The sequence below is a fragment of the Cyanistes caeruleus genome, chromosome 18, assembly GCF_971803275.1.
Source record: "Cyanistes caeruleus chromosome 18, bCyaCae1.hap1.1, whole genome shotgun sequence".
Taxonomy (NCBI): Eukaryota; Metazoa; Chordata; class Aves; order Passeriformes; family Paridae; genus Cyanistes; species Cyanistes caeruleus.
The window spans coordinates 1,261,787-1,273,209 of NC_141718.1; the positions used below are offsets into that span (position 1 = coordinate 1,261,787).

Genomic DNA, 11,423 nt, shown 5'->3' on the forward strand with positions numbered 1-11,423 from the left:
TAATTCTGGAGTTGCAAAATGCTTAACTCCTATCCCCTCCATTTAGTAGTCTATTTTTAAAAACATCAAGAAAAGTATAAATTCTAATAAAATACTTTTTCTATGAGGAGTTCTGAGTTATGTTAATACAACTGATTGGCCTTTAATGTCCCTGCCCCTTGATTTGATATTGTTACTTTACTGTGAGGCAGCATCATTTCTGTGCTCAGAAAACATTAGAGTTTAATTATTGCTGGCACAGAACAGGAGCACCTTGAGTGAAAGAAATGCTGAATTGTTTCATTTCTGACATAGCCCATCAATGCTTTCTCCATTCATTCCCTATTCGAGTCTACGAACTTGGAAATTGTTTCATTATGCTTCTAAATAGATTTACAGCACTTTGTTTAGGATTTAAATATCTCCAGCACATTAAAAGTTGAAATACAGTCAGGACTGGGTCAGTTACTCAGGTATCTAAGACAGAGCATGATGATGATGATGATGATTGTGTGTTCATCTGCGGAGTTCACATACTTCTCACTTTTTTTTGGTAGAAATGATGTTTGTGCCTGACACGAAGGCTTTGCTGTCATCCCCAGCTGCAGGAAGCTTTGTAAAGCGAGGATGAGTTGGGTTCCTGGGTGTTGAGGCTGCTCTGAGGCAGGGCAGTGCTCACCTGCCCGCTCACTCCTGGAGATGGATGCTGGTGCTCAGCCTCCCTGCCTGCTCCTGCCCTCGCTTCCACAAGCTGAACTCCAAGTCTTTAGTGCAAGCTCTCTGCTTGCCCATGAGAAAAGCCAGGGTTTAATAAGAGTTTTTAGAGGTGTGAGTAGTCTGGGCTCAGGGATGGAGTTTAATGGGCCCAATTAATGCGCAGCCCTGCGGGGCCTGGCTGCTTGGTTACACCTGATTCCCTCCCCTGAAAATGAAATCCCTGCAGCAGAATGGAGCCCTCCCCTCCTGTCCATGAATCTCAATTATGTCCAAGCAGCCTGGAGCCCATACATCACCCTGGACACCTCTCAGACAGGTGCTGCTGCTTTAAACCTCACCCATTTTACAAGGTTGCTGTCTGTGCTCCCTCTCCTGTTTCCATGGGCCACGACCACGGTTGTTTATTGCCCCATCAGCAACCTGGAGATTGGTTGGGATTTTCTGAATATTTTTCTCACTCTGTGCTGACTTCTGATCTCCTTTGCACCTGCACCTGAAGGGCATTCTGCTGCTGTATGTTTTAATGGAGTCTCTGCAGTGGTTTCCTGGTGTTCAGGTGTCCAGCTGAGCTCTGCTCCTGCCCACAAGCCATCCATCCTATGGCACTGGGGACAAGAACTCATCAACACGGAAATCTGAACATTCAGGGACGGCCCTCCAACCTCTAACAATTTCATTTTGCCATTTGCAAAAGGTGGTGCCTCACGTTGTCCCTTTGCCACCCCAGAAAACAAACCAAGTTCTCGAGAGAAGGAAGGGAAATACACACCCAGAAACATCAGTCTTTCAAAGGCCTGACTTCCTGAGACCTCCGGGGCTTGTCACACAGTTCTGGCCATTTGAAAGGCCTTGATGTGTTTCTTTTGGCTGTCAGTCAGCAGATCCCGAGGAGAAGAGCCCACATGTAGGGTACTGTCCCTGGTGTGGCCCACAGAGCACCCCAGCAGCTCACTCTCAGTACTAATTAATTACAGTTAATTAGTGAGGAGCGAGCAGAACCTGTGAGAACCAGCAGGCAGCTTTGTGGCCCTGCCCACCTTCCCATCTGAAACTTTTAGTAAATAAGGGATGGATTTTTGAAACAGTAATGGGAGTGTTTGTAAATGCTTGGGTAGAAAGCAGGTGAGGCTGGGGTTTTTTTGGGGGCTGGGTTTTTTGGGGTTGGGATTTTTGGGGCCAGGTTTTTGGGGTTCCAGCACTTTGGCACTGCAGAGCTGGCCCATGGCTGGAGAGGGGCTCCTTTGGGAGAAGAATTGTACCTTCACAAATGAAAACAAGAGTTCAGGCTGCCCTAAGGCTCTTCCAGCACTCCAAATATTTATATTTCTGGAATTGCTGTGCTTGGTCCTGCAAGGGTCACAGTAGAGCCTCACTGGTAAGGAACACACTTCTGGGTCAGGGGACAGCCCTGCTCCGAGCTCCTGGCTGTGTAAAAGATGAATTTACTTACAGACAACAGCTCACAGACTGTTAGCTGTTGTGCTTTTGCAAAGTTCTGCTGAGTTTTAATCTAATTGCTAATACAGCATTAAATACTTTTTGTTCATCATTACAGACATTCCTTTAGGGCCTGTGGATCTTTGTAGGACAAGAACAGGATTTAGTTTTTAAGTACCAGACTGAGACATGATGAAAGTAAGAAGCAAAGGCTGAGACCTTAATTAAAAGCGAGTTATATTTCAGAGAGTTATTGAAGAAGAAGGAGGTGCTAGGGGCTAGAGAGTAGCTCTAAATGTTTCTCAAAGCCCATTTGTACAGAGAAAACAGCCAATGCAACAGCTCTATTATCCACCTTTGCCACGTTAGTGTTTGTGAAAGGCGAACTTCAAAGGGGTTCAGCGCCAGGAGCAGCCTGGCTGAGGGTGATGGGCACATCAAGGAGCAGGGATGAAGGAAGGAATGCTGGCAGCTGGAAGCACAGAAGCTCCTCTGAAGATTGCTTAATGCTTTTTGACCTTGCTGGAATTCACTGCACTTTGTGATCCCCTTGATTTCTGTGTAAGTTCTGGCGCCTGCTCTGCTCAGCCCTCGCTGTGAGGAGCTTTTCATTTATTCAGATCCCTCTTTGAATTCGCTGTGCCTGGTGCTCGTCCCAGACGCCAGCACCATGTCCTGCAAGATGAGGAGGAAGAGTCAGGTTCCTTGGAGAGGAAACAAAGTTAAGTTTGGTAACTCTGGTTAATAAAGCAGCCCCAGGGCTGAGCCATTCCAGTGCTAAATGCTGCTGTGCCCTCACTCCAGACTAACAGAGGCACTGCAGGGCTGGCATTCAACAATAGTTCAAAACACTCCCCTAAAGTCCTCAGAATAATTTGATTTGGAGTAAATGAATTTCTTTCTAGACTTAGTCAAAGCAATTACATTCAATGAGGTGCTGTATTATGGCATTACATTTATCATCATTTAAACACTGCAAAGTGCTAAAGAAGCCAAACTTATCTTTATTCCTGTGCTGGCAGTTTGGTGGCCAGGCTGACTCTGCATTTCCCCCTCTGCTCACTGGAGGAAGAAATGTGAGGTTCTAACAGAATTAGAAATGCTACCCCAAATGGAGCAAGGAATAGGTAGGCTTAGGTTGATACGGGGTTTATTTACAAATCAAGTTTATATCTCACACTTCTTGGGTTTTGGGTTTTTTTTCCACCTGATATTATCAGAACATGAGTTAACCAAAGCCTTTGTTCCTGTTCTTGTCCATTTACAATTTCTCTGTATGATTCACCTTTAGTAGGTTTTTTTTTCTACATCATACTCTGCCCTTTATTTTATTTATTGCATAATTTTGTGAAAAGAAAATCCTTTTAGATTCATATTATAAAAGAGTGCCTCCATCTACCTCCCTCAGAAGCAGGATGATGCCTGAGCCCTGGTCAAGGCAACAGGAATTCACCCTGATTTTCTGGGGTGCTTGACCACTCTCAGATCTCCTTCCTTTTGAAAGCGAGTTGAGAAACATCAGCGTGGGATCTAGGTCAAAAACGATTAGATGCTGCAGTGATTTTAGGACAGCAGAGAATATCCTCTGAGCTGCTGAGAAAGCTCTTTCAAGCCAGCATTCTTAGAGATGTGAATGAGAGTTTTCTCAGCCCAATGAGAGGTGGAGCAGGGGAAGGTTGAACAGAGATCCCACAGCGAGCTCTCGCGCCTTTGTCCTGCCGAAGGTCGCAGATCCCGTGCTCTGAGCCAGCTTGGCTTTTTTTTCCAGTCAGGATCCAAAGCATTCCCATCCCTCTGTTCAGCTCAGCTGCTCCTGTGGCCAGGAGAGTGGGATGTTCTCCCTCTCCATCCAGCAGCCTCCTGCTGGTGCCTGGACACGCAGCCCAGCCAGTGAAATTCAGGAAGATGATGAGGTCTGGCAAAACTCGGGCTGCAGACTGTGAATGGTGACTCCCAAACCAGCCAGGCCTGGCCTCTCCCTGCTGGATTTATTCACATTGCTGTGTCTTGTTAAAGACAGTGCCCCGAGGGTGGTAAGGTCTGACTGCAGAGCTCAAATATGAAATTCCAGAATCCCCTTGCCGTTGTGCCTAATTAAGGAACCTCATTAACCCTCTCTGTGGATAGATGGGGGTGATGTCTCCTTTCTGCTAATGGGTTTTCTGGTAGAACAGCACATTTACCTGACCCCTGGGATTAGGTGCCATGTTAAGGTACCTGCCAGCTTGTGGCAGTGACATTTCCTTTTTTTTGCTCATTCTTTCTGGGAAACTTCTCTGAATTAAACCTTGTTCTCTCTTCTCTTGCCCTGCCTCAGGAGCACTGCCAGGTCAAAAGCTGGGCAATCAGTCCCCTAACCTCATGGAAGATTTTGGGATTCAAAGGGATGAGGATGTGCTGGGTGATGGGGAGCTAATATCAAACAGAGATACCTGGACCAGCAAATCCAGCACAATGCTGGGCGTTATTTTTCCTTCACATCGTCTCTGCACCGAGGAAATCTTTTAAGGTGTGTGTAGCAGGCTGGTCTGCAGTACACTGGTGCCTCTCCTGTATTTAGAAAGTTATCTGCTGTTCCATTTGTCAGGAAAGCAATGATCTGATGGTTTTCACATTCAGATCTGCTGTCTGCAGAAAATCTGGGCAGGGACCAGATGCTGCAGAACTCGATGCTGAGTGCAGGGACAGGGCAGCCACACACCCCACACAGGTAAAATGTCTGGTCTGCGCTGGAATCACAGCATGGAAAGCTCAGAAATGGCCCTGAATTTCTGTTTGCTCCATGGATGTGTCGTGGCCGAGCTCTTGCCCCAAGCTGCCATGAGGATTTGTACCAAGGGAGGCTGCACTGTTTGCTTGGCCTGTTCCTCAGCAGGTGCAGAGCTGATTCTATTGCAGGAGGCTTGAATCAATCCAGTGGAAAGCTGAAGGAAGAAACTAAGTTGCACTCATTTAGCACAAGTCCAAAAAGCTGATCAAACTTGAGTGCTGGAAGGGCATGAGCAGAAATTATTTAATTTCCTATCCTTCACTGGATGAGAGGAAATATTTACCACGGGGCTGTGTGAGCTAGCTGGTGTTATCGAGAACTGCCGAGAAGATTCACATTTTTGAAATGTTATTTCAAACATTTAAATTTTAATTTAATTTAAATAACATTTAAAATGTTATTTCAAAAATGTAATGTTTGATTTCCACGGGGTGGAGCAGGCTGAACAAAGCTTTGGCAGGAGGGGCTGCCAGTCTGGAGCCCTCCTTATCCAAATTTGTCCAACAAAGGATGGGACCCTGCTGCCTCAGGCCCCCATCACAGCCCTGCTGCTGTTTGAAGAAGTCCCCCACAGTCAGTATTTCTTGTTCAAATCCCTGCTGGGTCTCTCAGCAGCCCTTTCACCCCTCTCAGGTGGCTTCACCTGCCCAGCAGCTCCAGGGGAACGTGCTGTGAGCTCACTCCTGGGCCCTGGAAAGCAAGGCTTGGTCCCTTACCCTGTGTGTATCACACCGAGGGACGTGGGGTGAGCACTGCTCACAGCCTGAACAATATTCACTTCCATCAGCAGGCACTGCAAAAGACTTGGCACAAATTGGAAAGGATTCTCCTTGGTCCTGTTCATCCTTCTCAGGATGTTCAGGCTGTTCATCTCCACACAATCCTGGGTGCTCCAGTTTGCTCCTTCCCGTGCCTTTGCTTGGCTTGGCCACGGGAATTTTCAGCAGCAGTTCCTGCAGCAATGTTGAAGTGTTTCAATGCTTTTGCATAACCACAAGTGCAGCAATGCAGCAGCAACAGCATGAGAATTAACAAAGGCACCTGGGAATATAAAAATACCCAAGGGACCCTTTGATTGAGTTGGATAAGGGAGGAAAGAAGTCACCTTAGCTATCAGAGTCAGATACTAAGTGATTATATTTAAGTGAAATATGAAGACTGGTATTCAGATTAAACCATTCCCCTGTGGCCTTTAAATCTATGGCCTTTAAATCATTTTCTTGCACGCACTGAGCTATTCTGAGGCACATAACTTGTGCAAAGTCCTCTTAAACGATCAGAAAATACCAGTGGGGTTTTTTTCCCCTAGTGCTCCTGCCTATTTACCATGCACAGGACGAGTCCAGCAGGGCAGAGAAGGATGCCAGGGTCGCTCTGTGCCTGTGGACCCACAGCAGCTTTGCAAAAGAACATTCCTCTTACACAGAGAGGTTTGGATTCCTTTGCACCTGGCCATTTTTCCCAGGTGGAACGAGGTCAGGCTGGAATCAGCTTGTTAAATAGCTTTGCTGTACTTGGATTTCCCTTTTAGTGAGTAGAAGTTACTTTTAATAAAGGAAATATAGTATATATAAAAAAAAAAAATCATTAAAGATACACCTTTCACAAGAAAAGCTCTGCAAATCCAGGTTGTCCTGTGCATTTGCAAACTGCATTAATTAGTTGAGTGTGTTCTTTTTCTGGCTAACATAAGATGTGCCTCAATCTTACATAGTATCAGTGAACTTAAAAATTTCCTCAAGATTCTGCCCTTTGCAAGACTCCTGGGAAGCCCAGGCTTACTTGGCTGGTGTACAAAACCCAAAGCATCCTAATTACCTAATTTACAAATAAATCAGGGCTGAGTATTGATGCACCACGAGGTTAATTGCTCTTCTTGCTCAATTAGTAGGAACCTTTACGCTCTTTATTACATTAAAGTAAGCTATTATCACTTTCTGCATTTTTATATCTGAGGTTCAATAGTGACAAAACTTTTATCTCAGCTCTGCAAACCTTGGTTGGTTTCTGAATCCCCATTGCATCAGAGAACTCCAGCTCTCAGTATCTTGTCCATCAATATTTGCTCTGGGATTCCACCATGGAATTTGTGAGCAGGATTTGTGGGCATTTTCTCCATGTCCTGCTTCAGTTTTTTTTGGAAGTTTTCATGTTTCCACAAATTCATCCTCTTGACAAGATGCTGGCCTGGCTGGCTGTGAAAAGGTGGTTTTTACTCAGTAGATCAGAGCTTATTAAAGATCTTTTTCTGGCATCTGCCAGCCTGTCCCTTTTCCCAGAATTTGGTTTTTTCAAGGAACACCTATTTTATTTTTTATTTTATTTTGTTGTGTAAAACAGCGTCATAAGTTTATTTTGAAATGACCTTTCAGTGGGTAACTTTTTCTATATTGAAAAAAAGGTCAAAATTATCATAAAATATTTTGATTAAACCGAGAAATTCAAACTTACTCTTGTGCTTTTCTTTGGAACACATCTACAGAACAGACCTGGAAATGAATTATTTTTTTTCCCTCTAGAAATAGAAATTCCTTTTCCTTCTCAAGTTTAGTCAGAACCAGCGAGCTGGGCAGGTTTCCACGCCTGGTCTGCAGGTCACAGTGGGGTGTGTGAGTCCTTCTGAAGTCTGTGAGACAACACAAGAACTGGGCCATCACTGACAGACTGAAATTCATTATCCCAGGCTCTGCTCCACAGCTGCACAACTCTGAGCCTTGCAAATTGGAAGACGTAGCAGTTTCCAAACTCCCAAGGCAGCAATTGCTGATGGTGTGCTCCTACCCACGTTAGGAGATGCTGGAACAAATAATTTATGAGTAAATGGTGGCTGCTGTGGAAAGGCTTTTGATGCTGCTCCCTTATTAGCAGCAGGGTCTGCTTTTTGTCATTGTTTGTTGAGTGTTTGGAGGGTTTGTGTCGTTTCTGATCAGCCTGCCATGGCTGATCATGGTTTTGTTTAAGAAGGTTAACTTGTCTGAATCATGGAACGCCTGCAGATGCTGTGACCCAAACTCAGCTGAGCACAGATGGGCTGGCCGTGCTGAAAGGGGGAATCGATGGGATGTTCCAGCCTGAATGAGTCAGGGAGTCACATCTCATCTTCCTGATGCTGCACCTGTCTGATCCTCATCACTTCTGAAATAACATCGTGTTCAGTTTGCATCCAAAGGAAAACAAAGCTCGTTTCCCAGTGCTGCTGGCAGGCAGAGCTGCCCTGGGCACTGTCTGGGTGCCCTGCAGGTGTGCAGTGAGCTCACCTGGCTCCCACACCCCCCTGGGTGCCCTGCAGGTGTGCAGTGAGCTCACCTGGCTCCCAGAGCCCCCTGGGTGCCCTGCAGGTGTGCAGTGAGCTCACCTGGCTCCCACACCCCCCTGGGTGCCCTGCAGGTGTGCAGTGAGCTCACCTGGCTCCCACACCCCCCTGGGTGCCCTGCAGGTGTGCAGTGAGCTCACCTGGCTCCCAGAGCCCCCTGGGTGCCCTGCAGGTGTGCAGTGAGCTCACCTGGCTCCCAGAGCCCCCTGGGTGCCCTGCAGGTGTGCAGTGAGCTCACCTGGCTCCCAGAGCCCCCTGGGTGCCCTGCAGGTGTGCAGTGAGCTCACCTGGCTCCCAGAGCCGCCCTGGGCACTGTCTGGGTACCCTGCAGGTGTGCAGGGAGCTCACCTGGCTCCCACACCCCCCTGGGTGCCCTGCAGGTGTGCAGTGAGCTCACCTGGCTCCCACACCCCCCTGGGTGCCCTGCAGGTGTGCAGTGAGCTCACCTGGCTCCCAGAGCCCCCTGGGTGCCCTGCAGGTGTGCAGTGAGCTCACCTGGCTCCCAGAGCCCCCTGGGTGCCCTGCAGGTGTGCAGTGAGCTCACCTGGCTCCCACACCCCTCGTGTCCAGCTCTGGGACATCTCAACCCGAGCTCATCCTCCTGCAGCAGGGAGCTGTGAGGGCCAGGACAGGGAACAAAAGCCCTCTGTGGTGGCTTTGTGCCCTGTGACAGGAGTGCAGGGGAAGCAGGGCTGACACCATTCCTGCTCCATGGGCTTCCCACATTTCCTGCCAGGGGAATTGGGTCCAAACCGTGCTGAGCTGCCAGCAAGGATCTCAGGCTCTGAGCACTGAGCTCTCCATCCCCTCCACAGGATGTGCAGGCACTCTTCACTCTCTGGTGTTTGTTTGAAACAGCCCTGATCCTCTCCACACAGCTCTGGGAATAAAGTGTTTGGTTCTGTAGCTTGAAATCATCTCTTGTCAGTGTGTCCCTGCCTGCAGGGCTCTGTTTGGGAAGAGCCCCTCTGACTCTGCCTGCAGGCAATGTGCTTCTGCCTTCTCATTTTCTCTGCTGTTCTACCCGAGTCACTTATCCCCCCAGTCACCTTGCACTCCCCTGGGATCGAAGGGAAAGCTCCAGGAAGGTTTGATTCCCTGTCACTCCCACCACTGGGAATGTATTTTTAGGCCTTCTCCCTTCTGTTGCAGGGTCAAAGATGGGTGATGCAAATGGGAACTGATTGGTAGCAACAGGAATCCTGGTCAGGACTAGGAGTGGCCTTCAGAACCAAGGAAATGAACTTTCCTGAACCCAGGGATGCTGCCATGGAGAGGATGAAACTCTGCATCTTCACCTTTGCCTTTTCTGTAGTCTCTGGGTCTGCCACGCTAACAAAACAAGGAATGCACTCCTCAGAGCAGCGAGCATCCTTCCAAAGGATTTTATTTTATCTGGGATTCTCCCAGCATCCCTGAGGCCAGAGGCAGCACCAGGGAGGGGTTTGTGTGCTGTTTGTCAGTGTTTGCAGTGCCCAGGCGCTGCTCTGCAGGATTTCCAGCTCCTAACCCATCCCATCCCACACAGGAGATGCTCCTGGAGCAGCACAGGACCCCTCCCCACGCTGTCCCGGGCTGTGGCTGCCCCAGGAAGGTGTTTGCAGCCAGGGAGGTGGCTCTGGAGCAGCTCAGTGCCTGGGATAAATCAGGTTTTGAACCCCAAGCACAGGTGCCCTGGGAAGTGCCAGGTGTGGCTGCAGGGCACTGCCCCTCTCCATCCCCAGGGATCTGCACTCCCCAGGGAATTCCCTTGTCCCAATATTTCCCTGCAGCCATTCCAAACGCTGCTCAGCCTCCACAATGGATTGCAAGCAAATTCTCTTTCATGTCTGTGGGATGGAGGCTTGCTATTATCCTGTAACATCTTATTTATACATTTCACCTGCTGCCTCTAAAGGGCTGTCAAATAACTGTCAATTATTTATTCACCTCAGGTGGAGCAGATGCAGAGGAATTGCCACATCCAAAGTTAAAGAGCGCTACCTCAAAACTTTGTAGAAAAGAAATAATGCAAATTTTAGCAACTTTACCTTTTACTCATGTGGGGTTTTTTGCCCATTTCTAAGCTTTTTAGTGTGGGCTGATTACCATAGACATCGCTGTAGGTGATTTTGTTTGAAGGCAGTTGAGTGAAAAATAAAGATTAATCTTGGCTGAATTTTTAATCATGTTTGCAAATGAATTGCAGCAACCCAATATCAGCTGGTGTGGGGAATGCAGTTATCGAGAACATATGGAATTGGAAAACTCCAGAACTGAAACTGAGCCGCTTGCTAACTCTACCAGTTTAAGAAACTTCTTACAATTTGTTGTATAAAATGATTCTTTTGGTAAATGATGTCTTTAAACCAGCAGCCCTGGGGGTACTTTGTGTGTGTGAGAGCAGGGCTGGGAGAGTGGGCAGCTCCTGGGGAGACTGGCAGGCTGCTTCCAGGGCTCTGCTCTTTTGCAGGCTTTTTGTAGCAGCAAAATCCTTATTCCTATGCTGCAACTCTTTTAAAATGTAAAATAGCAGAGAAGGGAGGCTCTGGGATTCCTGGGTGATGGAGGATGATGCTAAAGTGGATTTGAAAGGAGTGAGTGCAGTGGAGTCACAGCTGGGCTGATGTGTGCAGGATGAGAGTGCTGTGGGGCACTCCTTCAAATTCCTCACTGTGTGTTACTGCTGGTGTTCCCAAAGATCCAGGGGATGGATTTGTCTCCTCCCTGTCACCCCTGCCAGGAGCAGCTGCCCCATTCCCTCTCCTCGTGTTTCTAGAGCTGTTCTCTGGGCACCTGAAGTGCCCCAGGTGCCTCCCTGGGCCCTGCTGTGAGCCCTCTGAAGGTTTGGAGGAGAAATGGTGTGAGGAGTTTGTTCTGGGATGTTTGGACTCTTGTTGATGCCGGCCAGTTCTGTACAGAAGAGATTTAGTGAGAATTCCTTGGGAGGGTTTGGTCAGACACTGCTCCTGTTGTGCTCAGTGATTCAAAGGAAGCTCAGTGTTTTTACTAACAAATCCCACTTCTGAATTTCGAGTCATTGCAGTCTGCTCCAATCAGAAAATGCCATCAAGCCACAGCTTTCCTGTTTTCTCCTGAATTACTGCCTTGGGTGAAGTCTCTGACTTTGGTTTTCTGCAAGCCAGGCCCAAATCTCATTTTCCTTAGAGGGTTATAAATTGTTTAAGTCAGATTAAAAAACATCTTCCTGTGGCAGATTCTCTTTTC

General features: G+C 47.7%; 1 long non-coding RNA gene across 1 annotated transcript in view; it reads left to right on the forward strand.

Annotated features, from left to right (window-relative positions):
- Positions 1–10,381, forward strand: part of LOC147649871 (uncharacterized) — a 29,329-nt gene extending 18,948 nt beyond the window's left edge. Inside the window, exon 2 of the long non-coding RNA XR_015277866.1 lies at positions 9,369–10,381. This is a non-coding gene — a long non-coding RNA (uncharacterized LOC147649871). The remainder of the gene's footprint in view (positions 1–9,368) is intronic.
- Positions 10,382–11,423: the final 1,042 nt, after the last annotated feature.